The sequence below is a fragment of the Pleurodeles waltl genome, chromosome 4_2 (assembly GCF_031143425.1).
Source record: "Pleurodeles waltl isolate 20211129_DDA chromosome 4_2, aPleWal1.hap1.20221129, whole genome shotgun sequence".
Lineage (NCBI taxonomy): Eukaryota > Metazoa > Chordata > Amphibia > Caudata > Salamandridae > Pleurodeles > Pleurodeles waltl.
The window spans coordinates 281,162,347-281,175,255 of NC_090443.1; the positions used below are offsets into that span (position 1 = coordinate 281,162,347).

General features: G+C 45.8%; 1 protein-coding gene across 1 annotated transcript in view; it reads left to right on the forward strand.

Annotated features, from left to right (window-relative positions):
• DDX47 (DEAD-box helicase 47) overlaps positions 1-12,909 on the forward strand; it is a 117,689-nt gene that overhangs the window by 16,024 nt on the left and 88,756 nt on the right. The gene's annotated exons all lie outside the window — the stretch shown is intronic.

The window sequence follows — 12,909 nt, forward strand, 5'->3', positions numbered from 1 at the left end:
AGGGAGCAAGCCAATGGTGCCAGTGAGCAATTTTAAAATGGTTACCTTATCACCAAAGCAGTCTCAAGTCCAGTTCCAGGCCCTATGGGCGAGCCACCCTAGACATCAATGGAGTGCTCCTGATGCATGGCATACAGTATATTGAAAATGCGGTTGGATGCTGAGGGTGCTGTGCAGCTGACGGGGGGATGAGAGGGGCCTTCCTGTGGCTACATATTGCTCCATGCTCTTGGTGGGTTGACTTTGGCCACAGGCGTTTCTGTCCCTTGAAGCCAGGATAAGCCAAGCTAAAGTCCACTTGCCACTGGACTGCTGGTCTTCGGTCACAACAAAACCAGCAACTCCTTTGGTTGAGGCCACTGTCCTTCCAGGGTGACCAAGCTGCACTCCAACAACTATCCCAGATCCAGCAGACTTTGGTGCAACGTTTGGGTGTCGGTTCTCTGCCACTGTCTGTCGATGTGCTGCGCAGGAGACTATCAAGTGGTTGTGGTTACTGACTAGCCAGGTGTACTTCTTCAGCTTATTGTCGCCCTGTAGCTGGGAAATGGAATTCAGCCATCTGACTTTTGCTGTCACCTTTTCTGTCTGGGGCTCAAAAGTGACTTTTCCTCGAGGCGGGTGCCACAGGCACTGTCCTCTCTTTGCTGCTCAAGGATCAGCAGAGGCAGTCCTGCCTCTGGGGAAGCCTCTCTTGCCAGTTCCAGTGGAACAGCATGCCCGTCCTCCTGCGGCCCTCTGTCCAGTCCAGATGTGATCTGAGGTGTGGGTGCCAGGGGCTCCATATTTATGCCCAGAAAGTGCTCTTGAGAATGCATTGGTTACTAGCCAGTGGGCCACTTGGTCCCCTCGGCGCCTGATTACGATTTCCTACAATGTTTAGCATCTAGCTGTCCAAGAGTGCACTATTCTGCCTACTTCCAAGATAGCAGAACCCCTCTGTTGGTGTGTGGCACGTGGTAGCCCACCCTGGAGGTGTGGCTACCTGAGGGCTATACACCCACCGGATAACCGGTTTGGCAACAGTTTTTTTTTTTTTCTCTCTCTATTCCCGATGCCAACCTGTCTACCTGAACAAAAGAGCAGCCCCTCTTGTGTGTCCAGCATTTGCCCTTTCGAATGAATCTTTCTCTTGGAAGCTCTTCTTTTTGACTCCCACCCAGTGTGACTTCCTATCAGGGAGCGGTAACACCTCTACCAAAGGCAGGCCTCCATTGTGTCCTTTCCAGGGAATTGTTCACACCTCTCCCCAGCAGGGCTAAAGGCTGCTTGTGGCCAGCATCTGCAAATGGCCGCTGGAAAACTTAGGCAACAGAGTGGCAACTTTTAAAAAGTTGCTTTTGCTCAAACATTACATTAAATTTGACTTTGGCATCAAGTCGGGATAAATGTAATGAATAATTTGATACCTTGAAGTTGCAACTTTGGTAGTCCCATCCAGTAGTTAGTAGGGGGGAAGGAGAGGTCTACTAGCCTCTCCACAGTAAAACTGACCCTGTCCCACTTTTTAGGGTCGATCTCTGTTCCTGGTGTTATCTCTCTGTGGGCTGTTACACCCATGTCACGCCATCAGTTTGGTTGGTTTGTGGGCTTGCCTTTTAAAATTCGTGTGATTTCATTAGTGACAGGCATGCACATGTCATTCCTTTTCTGGTGTTTAGCCCACCTCGAGCGCACTGGCCAGCTATTGAAAACATACGAGGCTCCGTGTTTTCCGTAGGGTTTCTGGACGACTTTCTCTTTTTATTTTTCTTAAGTAGCTCGATCTAACTGGGCAGTAATCAGGCACTTTGCATGACATCGACCCTGTTACATGGATAATTGCACTTTTGCTAGCTATATATAGTTGCACTTTTGCTGATACGTTTCACTGCGAGAGGACTTCTGTTTCCTTTAGTGTGTTTGCTTCGTGCTCATCGTGGCAGTCTGCTCGCTTATGTGAAACTGTTTTACTTTTTAGTTTATGTGGCAAGAAAGGTCTGGTTAGGAGTTTAAAACGCTAATAGCTTTAACTCGTGCAAATGCGAGACCCATTGCATTGCAAATGCTTGTTAATATACTGCACCCTGCTTATGACTTGATAGGCCTACCTTAGGGGTGACATATATACAAGGCCACTGGAATTATGCAGCAGAGGATGACCAAATTATGCAACAGGACTGACTACATTCTGCGTCAAGAAAAGGCAAATTAGGCAGCATAATGCAGCACATTTTGTGATAGTGTTACCTCTTTTTTTTTTTTTTCATTTTTACACCAGGTGGCAGTGTCTGAGAAAAGAGTTCATCCTATTTAGTGCCACTTTCTCACCTAAATACAGCAATTTGTAACTCGAAGATGACCATTCAACCTTTGCAAAAAGCCTTCAGGGGTGCAGGAACCAGTGTCATATTTTTTGTAACTTTTGATCCAGAAACATTTTTTCTGTTAAAATCTGCAGATTATACAACAGATGATGGACTATGTGGCAAATCCAGCCATAATTATGCAAAAATCGATAAGGCTGCAGAATCACTTAATTTCAGTGGCCCTGCATATATATATGAAATGGGGGGGATGGACTTTGTCAGTGGTTTAAATGGCAAAGTCGAGTAAGCACATTAGCTCTGCTTTTCCAGCCTGCAATGGCAGTTTGGGAGACATGTTTTACTGTGTCACACTCAGGGTGGCACAATAAGTGCTGCAGCGCATGAGGGACACTTTAACATAGAAGCCTTGGGTGCTCCTGGTACCATATACTAGGGATTTTTAAGTAAGTTAACCTGTACCAACTGCGTAGAAACTAAACAAATATGACCTTTCTTGCAAGGGTCAGAGCGCTAGTACTGAGGTCAAGTTAGCAGGCCTCAGTGCACTAAGTCGAAAAACCACCAGCACCAGTCCAAACCTTTTGGGAGATCATGCAGAAAAGAGGCATTTCCTTCCAGGTTTGTGCCGTGTAATTAATTCTGGGGTTCACACAGGCAGTAGAGAAATCACAAAATTCGGGAAGTCTCATGATGCGTGTATGCTCTTTAGAGCATGAAAGTAGTCCTGTACAAATCCCCTTTCAGTCTCATCATGCAGCCATAGGAGGCGAAAGAAAACGATTAGATACCGCTTAGATACCCTTTCCCCAGGGATATTGAAGCTGCTTAACCAAAGCCCTCGTCTGAGGTGGGACATCCACTGGTCAAGGCGGTATACATGCATCACTTCTGGTGCGAGGGAGTTTCACGGTCCCATTCGATGGGCCACTTTTATGGGAGTAGAGTGCCCGGCCTTAGTGTTATTAAGGAGAGGCTTAATTCGATACGACAGAGTACAGTGGAATACAAGAGTGCCACCATGCGGTGACTGAATGAACTGCCATTCAGCCACTACATGATGTAGTTTGCTATTCACTTTTGGAGTGCCCGAAGTGCAGCAAGCAAGATAGTCACCGGAATGATGTCTGCGTTGGGGACGGTTTAAGTTATACCCTTAAGTTACTACAACCGTTACTGCACAGGTGGCCTTGTCATCCAATCTCTGTGTATATTCTGGAATGTTGGCGGTTGTCGTGGTCACCAGTGCTGTGTTAAGTCACAGGGCTCCAGGGGTTGCTGTGCCAGTTGCTCCTGGGCAGGCTTGGGTACCTCCACGGCTCTGCTGTAAGCCTTAAAAAGAACACGTTCTTAGTCTAGACCTGGACCTGGTCCTCACTTCATTATGGGGACTGTTTACTGCCTGCCCACATGCCTACTACATCCGTGGAGCAGAACCCTCGAGAAGGACGCACTGAACCGCTTGAGTGAGACCTTTCATGAAACTAACAGTCAGATTAAGCCAGGCAGGATGTTTTTTTTTTTTTGCACGTTTTCCGTTTTAGAACTATATTTTTTCCTTTTGTTGAAGTAGTGAGATGTCCTTCACATATTACCATACAAGTATTACTGTCAACTATACCTTTATGTTCATAGGTTGAGACAAAACGCCGAATGTTGGGATGCTACCGAATCTGACGATAGGCCTATTTCAGATCGAGCCTTGAAGTTATTTGCATTGTTCAACATTTGAATCATTTCCTTGATCTTGGTATGTACACTGCCCGTTCCTTTGCTGCCCCCGACTCTTTCTGACGCTGCTTCGTCCGTCACCTTTAGATGTTTTCCATACACTCAGTTCAAGTCCCGGACAGCCTTCATAACTATTAATGAAATGTATCCATTTTCCAACTTTCCTTCCCTTTAACAGTTAGCGCCTTTTGAGGATAAGATGGAGTTTGTGTCGTGTTTTGATAAAACTTGCATGATCGCAAGCCCAGTACGTATACATCTAACAGTGACCGTGCCTCTTTAATCATTTATGTACATTTTTCAGGGACTTTTATGTAAAACAAATAGTAGGCGTTTGACATATTTGCCTTTCTGCTATTATTATTATGTTATGTTATTATGTTATTACTTTTCTTTGTTTTTGCAAACCGGTAATTTCTGGAAGGTGGCAGTTCAGCCATTGTTTTGTTAATGGCGCTGTTATCTTGCAGCCTAATTCAACATTATTAACTGTCTGCGCTTCTTAGGTCTCCATCTCTCCGTCACCTCAGAATAACTCGATGAAGGGGAGGGGTGTAAACCCTATTAATATCCAAGTGAAGGATATTGGAATACGCTTTACTCACATCTTGCCTCATTGGTGATCATCTGGCTTTTTGAAAGCCACGGACTACACAGTTTTCCATCAGTCTGAATTCCTTGCTAAACTTTAAATGTATATTTTACCATCCTCAGCAGCGCTAGTATACCCTGGTGGGTGCTAGCTCTTTAGAGCTGTAGTTGCAGTCAGTCATCTGTGTCACTCTCCCATCGGGCTATGGGTGCTGTCGGATGCCTCAACTTGCTTCACAGTCACCCTAGGACTCTTTTTCTTTTCTTCCCTCTACCGACCTTAGTGGCATTCAACTGAGTTTTGCGGATTTTGGTCTGGGGTCCCGGAAGTCTAGAATTCTTGATTTCTGCTGGTACTACCACACACAAATTCACTGCTTTCGCGTTTTCTTCTTGGAATAGTAATTAACGATGTGCCTGTGACTACTGGGTTCTTTTCTATGTAGTTTTTAGGTCGAGTGCACAATCGCTTTGACCTGTTGTAAGTATTGTGGGCTTTTAACCACGCCCATCACTTTCACTCGTTTGTGGGCTTGCCTTTCAAAAATCACTTGGTGTCATTGGTAAATGCTTTACATTTGACCCGCATTGAGGCTGTTTTTGTCCAGCCCATTTGTAGTGTAGTCGAAGGAAACACAGGATGTCCAGATGAGGTTTGTTGAGACAAATCTGATTTATTCCGGAAAAGATCCATATAACAAACAAACCCACGACTGAGGCCTCCGATCAGCTCCTCGTCCACAGAAATAACTGAACTTCGTGGAACGAGGGATTAATTGAACGCCTCGAGGGAGTTCCAAACTACATCACAGTTGAAACAAGCAATACTCCTAATAAGAATACTATACCGTTGCATGGATTATTGCACGATTGCTGATATACTACAGCGTGGGCAAACATATATATATTTTTTTGTCTCTTCTCTTTGTGCTGCATGGCGGCCATGGTGCTCACAGCACAAACAGACACAACAGCGTGAACTCGATCGGCGGCATTGAAGCTCTGGTCATATTGTTCACAGTTACCTAATAAGAGTAATTTCTTGTGGCTCGCCCCTTAAAACACTTGAAATTGGTAAATTCTTTGCATAAAACAGAAATCCTCAAAGTGAAAGCGGGTCTCGCGGCACAGCGGGAGAGCTGATACTACAATATTCACTGCACTCTGGAAAACTTAATTCATAATGTTTTCCAAGCATTCTTTTTCAAAACATTTTTGCCCATAACTTAGCCTGCACAGTGGAACCACGACCAAAACATTCAGCCTGGCTAGCTCTTTCTGTCTAGGTCGTCTCTGGGTCCCCACGCTACGTTAGTGGGGACCCCAAAATAATAACCCCTCTCACCATTCAGTGTCTTTCAAGCATTCTTATGACTGTGACTTTTGTTTTCCAGCTGGGCATAACTTATGTTTCAAGGGCCTTGTTTGTAATATCATTGTTATAGGCCTGTTTCATCCTGAAAATATGTAATGCACTATGCCCTCTATGGGCTACCTATGTGGCTACTCCACGTTATTTATTGCCATTTTCTTTTTGTCTGGATATGTCCTCTAGTGGCTAACTATATAGTTACATGACCATGTTTCTTACAAATTATATTTGTGTTGTGTGCCCTCTAGGGGCTGTTTTGAGCATTACAGTCTAATGCCAGAAGTTTCTGATAAAGATTTAAATTATAATTGTATATGTTTTCATAATCTCTATTACAGTTATGACCATAATTCGGGCCAATTTAACATCCTTATTACAGTATAACTGTTTGAAAACTCTTGATATGTTTGGGTGTCCCTTCTAGTTTTTCTCCTCTGTGTCTGTCTTGTGTCTTTTTATGCAGAATTGTGTGAGCCAGTCAGCAACTCTGATGGTGGGGTGATAAAAGTGGTATTCCATTGAACATCAAGGCAGATTTAAATTGGGATGCTAAATGGCAACATTTTTCATTCAAGCAAACGTAAGACCTATTGCATTGCAAATGCTTGTTCTGTTACTGGGAGAAAATAGCAGACCTTGTTTGCGTGCTCAGACCAGGCAGAAAGTGTCAGTGAAAGGGCAGGTTTGAGTCAAGGAGTAGTTCGTGTGTGTAAGAGGCTGTCCGTCTATGTAGTGTGCAAAGCTAGGCACACTGTGCAGGGGGTCCAGGCAACCACATGTTGGTTTACAGGGGTAAAAACTATATCACCTAATGCTCTAATTTTTAAGGTAGCTTGGTCGAGCAGTTTGGCCAATCTTGGAGAAGTGCAAAGCATTTGTTGTACTCGCAGTATCAATCATGCCACTCACACATTCAAAGGAATAACTTGAGACCAATTTGTAAAAATACTTCAGATTGTTATGTAATTTTGCAAGGCCAAGTAGATCAAAATTGGTTATATACTTTTTGAGAGATGGAATTTTGATTAAAAAAAATAGTTTTTTTGCGTAATTATGCACCGTAGGGATCAATGGAAAGTCACTTATAAAATCGTACAGTTGGTTTACCAAGTTCTTTTGCAGGTTGGTCGAGGTCATCGGTGGGCCTGCTGTGCCAGCTGGAGAAGTTAGGGCGGCCTCTGTTCCGGCAGGAGCGCAATTAAGTCTTTGGAGCTGGTGCAGGGCCACTGCGAGAGACCACTTGGAAAAAGACTGCACAGGTAAGTTTAGAGGTGGTTTCTTGGGAGTCCGCTTGGAGTGTCCAGGTCGTAAGGGGTGAGGGGCCTTTGGGTAACAGCAGGTTCTTTGTTGCAGGGCACAGGGCGGCAGGGTGCAGAGCGAATCAGTGAACCAGGAGCTGTGCACAAGGATGAGCTTTGGAGCTGGAGTTAAGTTGGTTTAAGGGTTGTTTGCGGGACAATGAGAGCACTCTGGCGGGAGGTCCATGGTGTTCCTGAAGTCCCTGTATGGGGGTTTCCTTCTGGTCCTTTTTGAGCCCCAGTCAGGCTAGTTTTCCTGGAGGGCTCAGTGCCACCAGACGTGGCACACTTGCAGGGTATGTCCTAGTGGTTGTCAGTGTGTGTTGTTGTGTACAGCTGCGACTTCCGGTTTGGGAGTTAGCTGCTGGTCAGTGAAGTGAACCTTACTGGTTTGCTAGTTTCTTCTTTTTGCAAAGTGGTACCTCCACTCTGGAGGGAGCTCTTGGTCGATTTTCAAAGGCTGGAGGTCCTCTTGGGTGTTTTTGTATTTTTTTTCTAAGTTTTTTTCTAGTGTCCAGCAGCTCCTCAGCGGCGATTGTTGGGTCCTGGGTGCAGCTGGCAGAGATTGGTGCCTTTTTCTTTGTGCAGCAGGTCCACAGTTCATCATGCCTTGTATCTTCTTTGTGCTGGTCTTTTGTCTGTCAAATTTGATCACCTGGTATAGGGATGCCCACTAAATACTGAATTTAATGGGCGTTTTAATGGGAACCTGGTAGTGTCCAATGGGGCACCTACCTGGGGATAGCTACACCCACTATAGTGACCACTTCCTTTGGGAAGGGTCACTTCTCTATCCCTGATTGTCTATTTCCCTCCACCAAAGATGGAGGAGAATAAAATGGAGTTCCCACCCCGCAGGTAACACCTTAGGGTTGGTGCATGCTAGGTGAGGCCACACCCTCTTCCCCCCCCCCCCCCCCCTTGTGTAGTTTCCCGCCTAAAGTGGGGATTTGCAAAGGGGGTGACCATCTGCTGCTAGCAGCAGGCCTGGGGTTGAGTTTCAAAGGCGGTAGGCCCCTTGAAGTTCGCTGCCAGGGCAGTGCAAATTCCCATGGGAGGGTATGTTAGCACCTCCACCCAGGAAAGGCATTGTCCTATCAACCAGAGAGAGGGATCTTTCCCCCAAGATTTGTAGATGGGGTGTCTGGAGGTGGCAGGCTGGATAGGACCAGTCACCAACCATGCCAGGATAGTTAGCTTTTTGCAGGGGGCACCTCTAAGGTGACCCTTGGGTACATTTAGGGATACATGCAATGCTGGTACCAGTTTGGATTTATAATTCTGAATTGTTTGATACCAAATAACCCAGGGTTCAGAGTGGCCATCATGTACCTGGGCAACTCATGTTTACCAGTGTCCAGCACATGTATTGAAATGGTTGCTCTGCTGACTCGCTATGCCCCATGTTTGGCAAGGACACAGTGGGGGCATATTGGTCATGCAGCTATGCCCTCACAAATAATATGGTGCACCCTGCCTTAGGGCTTGAAGGCCTGCCAGAGGGGTGTTGTATCCTTAGTGTATGGTGGTCAGAGCACACAGGCAGTGTACCATGTTGAGTTTGTGTTTTAGGTTTGCCTCAGGACACTCAGCCTGCAATGGCAGTGCTGGGTGTATCTGGATGCATGGCCCTGGAGGGTGGCACAATCAGTGCTGCTGCCCTCGGAGGCCTAAATTTAGTATCCCATGCCCTGGGTACACAAGTACCCTTTACTAAGGACTTATAGCGGTAGCTAAAGCTGTATCCAATTACCTTTGCAATTTTTAGGGAAAGAACACTGGCACTGGGAACCTGGTTAGCAGGATCCCAGTGCAGAGCAGTCCAGTCCAAGTTGTATCCAGAAGCCAGGCAAAAAGTTTGGGGGTACCACAGCCAAGTGCCAGTTTCCCGCAGTGTGCCAAAGGTGTATGCGGTGGTGGGTGGGAAGTGGTGGGACGGGGTGGGGGTTGTTGTCATTTGTTATCACATGGAAAGGGTGGAGGTCTGGGGCCTCCTTTGGGGGGGGGGGGGGGCGGGAGCGCTGTATTCTGGGGCCTGCTTGCAGATGGAATCATTGTATGATGCCCCCATGATGCAGCAGGGGTCTGGTGGGGCAAGGGCTGCTTTCCTTCCTTCTGCTGCTACTTTTCTTCACTGGTGTGCACCTGACCCTGTGAATTCAGCCTGGTTTCTCAAGGACCCAAAATATCAGGCCCAGAGTTTGCAGCTCCAGGATTTGTGGACAATACTTAGAATTGAAAGTGGTGAAATATGATCTGAAGTTGTCACCCAGGTTGGTTTACGGTCACTCGTAATAAAGGGCCTACGTTTTCTGGTTCCAGGAACCATAACACAAGGCATTGTGGCATCACGTTTGATCAGCAGACACGTCTGTGATTATAACCCTTTCTCTAACTCTGGTCTCTAACATCCCAACCTTCAGGTGCTGGTATCCTATTGTGACATACAAGATTATCTCAACAGTGCCCCACCATAATCAATAAAGTTGCTTTTCCCAGCACAGATCCATCACGCTAAGCATCTGGTGATTCCTTACCTACCCCAGCTTTCTTTGCTCCATTTCTCTACGTAAGACGTGTAGGGAAATGCAGAGCTGAAGCATGGCTTGGAAGAAGTGTTGCAGTATGCTCCAGCAGAAAATATGTATGTTATTGGGACCCTTATGTTATGTGTGATGATTGTGAGTGCTGGTACTTTGAGCCGGGATTCAGTGTCTCTTCGGTGTCTTCCACACATGGTATCTGTAAGCTCTTTCTGATCTATTTGTCCCTCTTGTAGACTCTAGAGTTTTGTCTTTGTAGTCTTTTTTTCAGTTCCTGGTCTCGGTGTCCATAATGGGCTCTTGAGCAGAATGTCCTTAGCCTTTTTCTGCCCTCTTATCAGGTGTTCCGTTTCTCTGCCCTCTTATCTGGTGTTGCGTTTATCTTCTGTGTGTCATTATGAAATCCTTTTCTGGGCTCCTGAGAGGGTTTCCATGGGCCCTTAAGGGCTTCTGAGTTTAGGCTAACCTGATATCTTCTATGGTCCTAAACTGGGGCTCCCTAGCATATCATCTGGGGCCCTAAACCGATTGGTCCTGCCCTTTCTAGACTGGTCTGGCTTGGTGACATGATCCTGGTCTCTTTGGCTCTTCCTTCTTGCTCCCCCAGTTGCATGTTTTATTTTTGTTTTTTTTTCTGGGTCCTGAATTGAGTCCCCATAGCATCTTGTGGTAAAGGGTGTCCCGTTCTCCTCCCCTAGCTCTTTAGATGAATTGACCCTGAGGTTTCTTCTGGCCTTTGGTGAGTGACTACTGATTGTTTTCTGGCCACTTAACTAATATCTCTACATTTTAGTTGGTTGACCCTTGTCCTCAAATATCTGAGCTGAAGTTTTTTTTATCTCTTGACTCAGTTATTTAGGTGCCTCTGGTCCCTTGTTACCCCTTCTCTGACAGTAGTTCATTCTCTTGTGTTTTTTACCCATGTTCAAATATCCTTGGCACTGGTCTGAGAGGCCTCCTTCAAATCCTAGAGGTGGATAAATCAAGGCTTTCTTTCGATCCCTGATTTGGCTTTAAAAAATATGAACATGCAAGGTGGAGATCGTAGAGTGGCTTGTCAATGCTGTCCTTTTTGCATTAACACAGAGGTGGTAGTTCTAGATTTAGGAGGTCTTTGTAAACAGATCTTTCTAGAGAGCGTATTATTAGGCACCTTCAAGCCTTGTATAACTTCAGGTTCATGCCCCTCTCTTTAAAGTAGCCAATAATATATGTATATATAGTGCCCAGTAAGTAAGTGTTCATATTAACATAACACATTCTTCTAGTCCATAGGTCTGAAGATTCAGGATTTCTGTGTTCTTTTCTTTTTTTTCCTTTTAATGTACTTCATGATCAATGCTGGTGTCCAGAGGTATGCCTGCATGAGGTAAGACTTGGGGGGCGGCGGTTGCTCTACCAAAGACTTTCACTGTTGTTGTTAGCAGCTGGATTAAAATATACTATTTTTGTCAGTGGGCAAAGTGTATGTGGTAGGCTTTTTTATACTGTTGTTAGTTTAAAAGTTTGGGTGAACTTATTTTGTGCTCCATAGGATCAAAGTCTTCAATTTGTTGCACTAATGCACCATCCCATTAAGAAACAATTTGAATTTGCTTTTTAAAGTTTTTATTTTCCCAGTAACAGGCAATGATTTGTTTCAGTTGACCTCAGAGTCTCCAGTGTTCGAGAAAGGCGTGTGCTATGCTGGAGACCTCTGGCGCTAGCTTGACAAGTTATCTGCTTTGGAGCTATTTATGGTCTCACTTATTCAATTCATTGCTGTGTTTCCAAGCGTTCATACAGATGCTGAATATGATTGGGTTTGAGGGCCCCCAAAAACTACTTGGGTCACCCCTCTTGGAAATATATGTTCATGTTTGAAAGCTCCCTATTGCGTTATCTTTCTCCTGCTTCTGATTGAGGTATACCAGAAGTTTATCACTTTCAAGGTTTTATTCTATCTCGGCCTGTAGTGAGTTAATTTTTAGTCTTGGATATTGAATTAAGTCAATTGTGACCCTCAAAACTCATCCCGCCTTCAGACCGCCTGTGCAGCCTGAACCCTGCCGTTCCTATTAGGAGTTAACCGCAGGGCCAGTGGGTGGAAACAGTGTTTCCGCCCACAAACCCTGCAGTGAATAGGGCCTCAACATTGACACCAGCTCCTAACTGAGCTGGCGTCAATGTTACGGTGGTGCAGCAGCACCTGTCGCGCATTCCACTGCCCGTAAGGCAGTGGAATGTGCGACAGGGTTGTGCATGGGGGCCCCTGCACTGCCTATGCCAAGTGCATGGGCAGTGCAGGGGCCCCCCGGATATGCCAATTCTGCCAGCCTTTCCATGGCAGTGCAAACCGACATGGAAAGACTTGTGGTATGGTGACTCGTAATCTCCAGGGCGGAGCTGCTGCCCTGGAGGATGAAAACCACTGGGACAGCCAGGCTGCCGGCGTCAGTGTTCCAACCATGGTGGCTCCGCCCCGGTCATAATGTGGCAGTCTGTTGGCGGTGGGATCGCCACCACGAATCTGGCGGTCATGTGACTGCCAGATTCATAATGAGGGCATATGTCTTTGAAGTATCTGAAGCAAGCAGGTGTATTCCCCATATTTTATTTTGTACACATTCCCTGCCGTTGTTTTAGTTGGATCATGGCTCTCTGTTAGGCAGGTAATTGTGTTTGGCTTCAACAAAAACTGAGGAGATTTTTTTTATTTTCTAAGAGTATAGTACCAGAGAAACACTTCTTGACACTACTGTAGACCACCTGTAAGTACTGATGGTAAAGTGCCTTCTTGACTTTGGGTTGGACTAACCCGACCTTGTGACTTGAGCATTTACAATTCAGGTTGTTCACGCCCATCTGCATGGGGCAAGGCTTCTTTGTATCGGAGGTGCTTGTTGTTCTTTATGCCGGTTTTCGACTGGCAAATTGATGTCATCCTTATAAAGGATGATGGAAACTCATCCCAATAACCTTGTTGACCTCAAGGAGCTCAACGTTTTCCCACTTTTGCCCTCTTGCCTTAGAGCCCTCTGTGGTGCACGGTGCACTGTCCCCTTCCCGGGAATGACAGCTCGATGTTT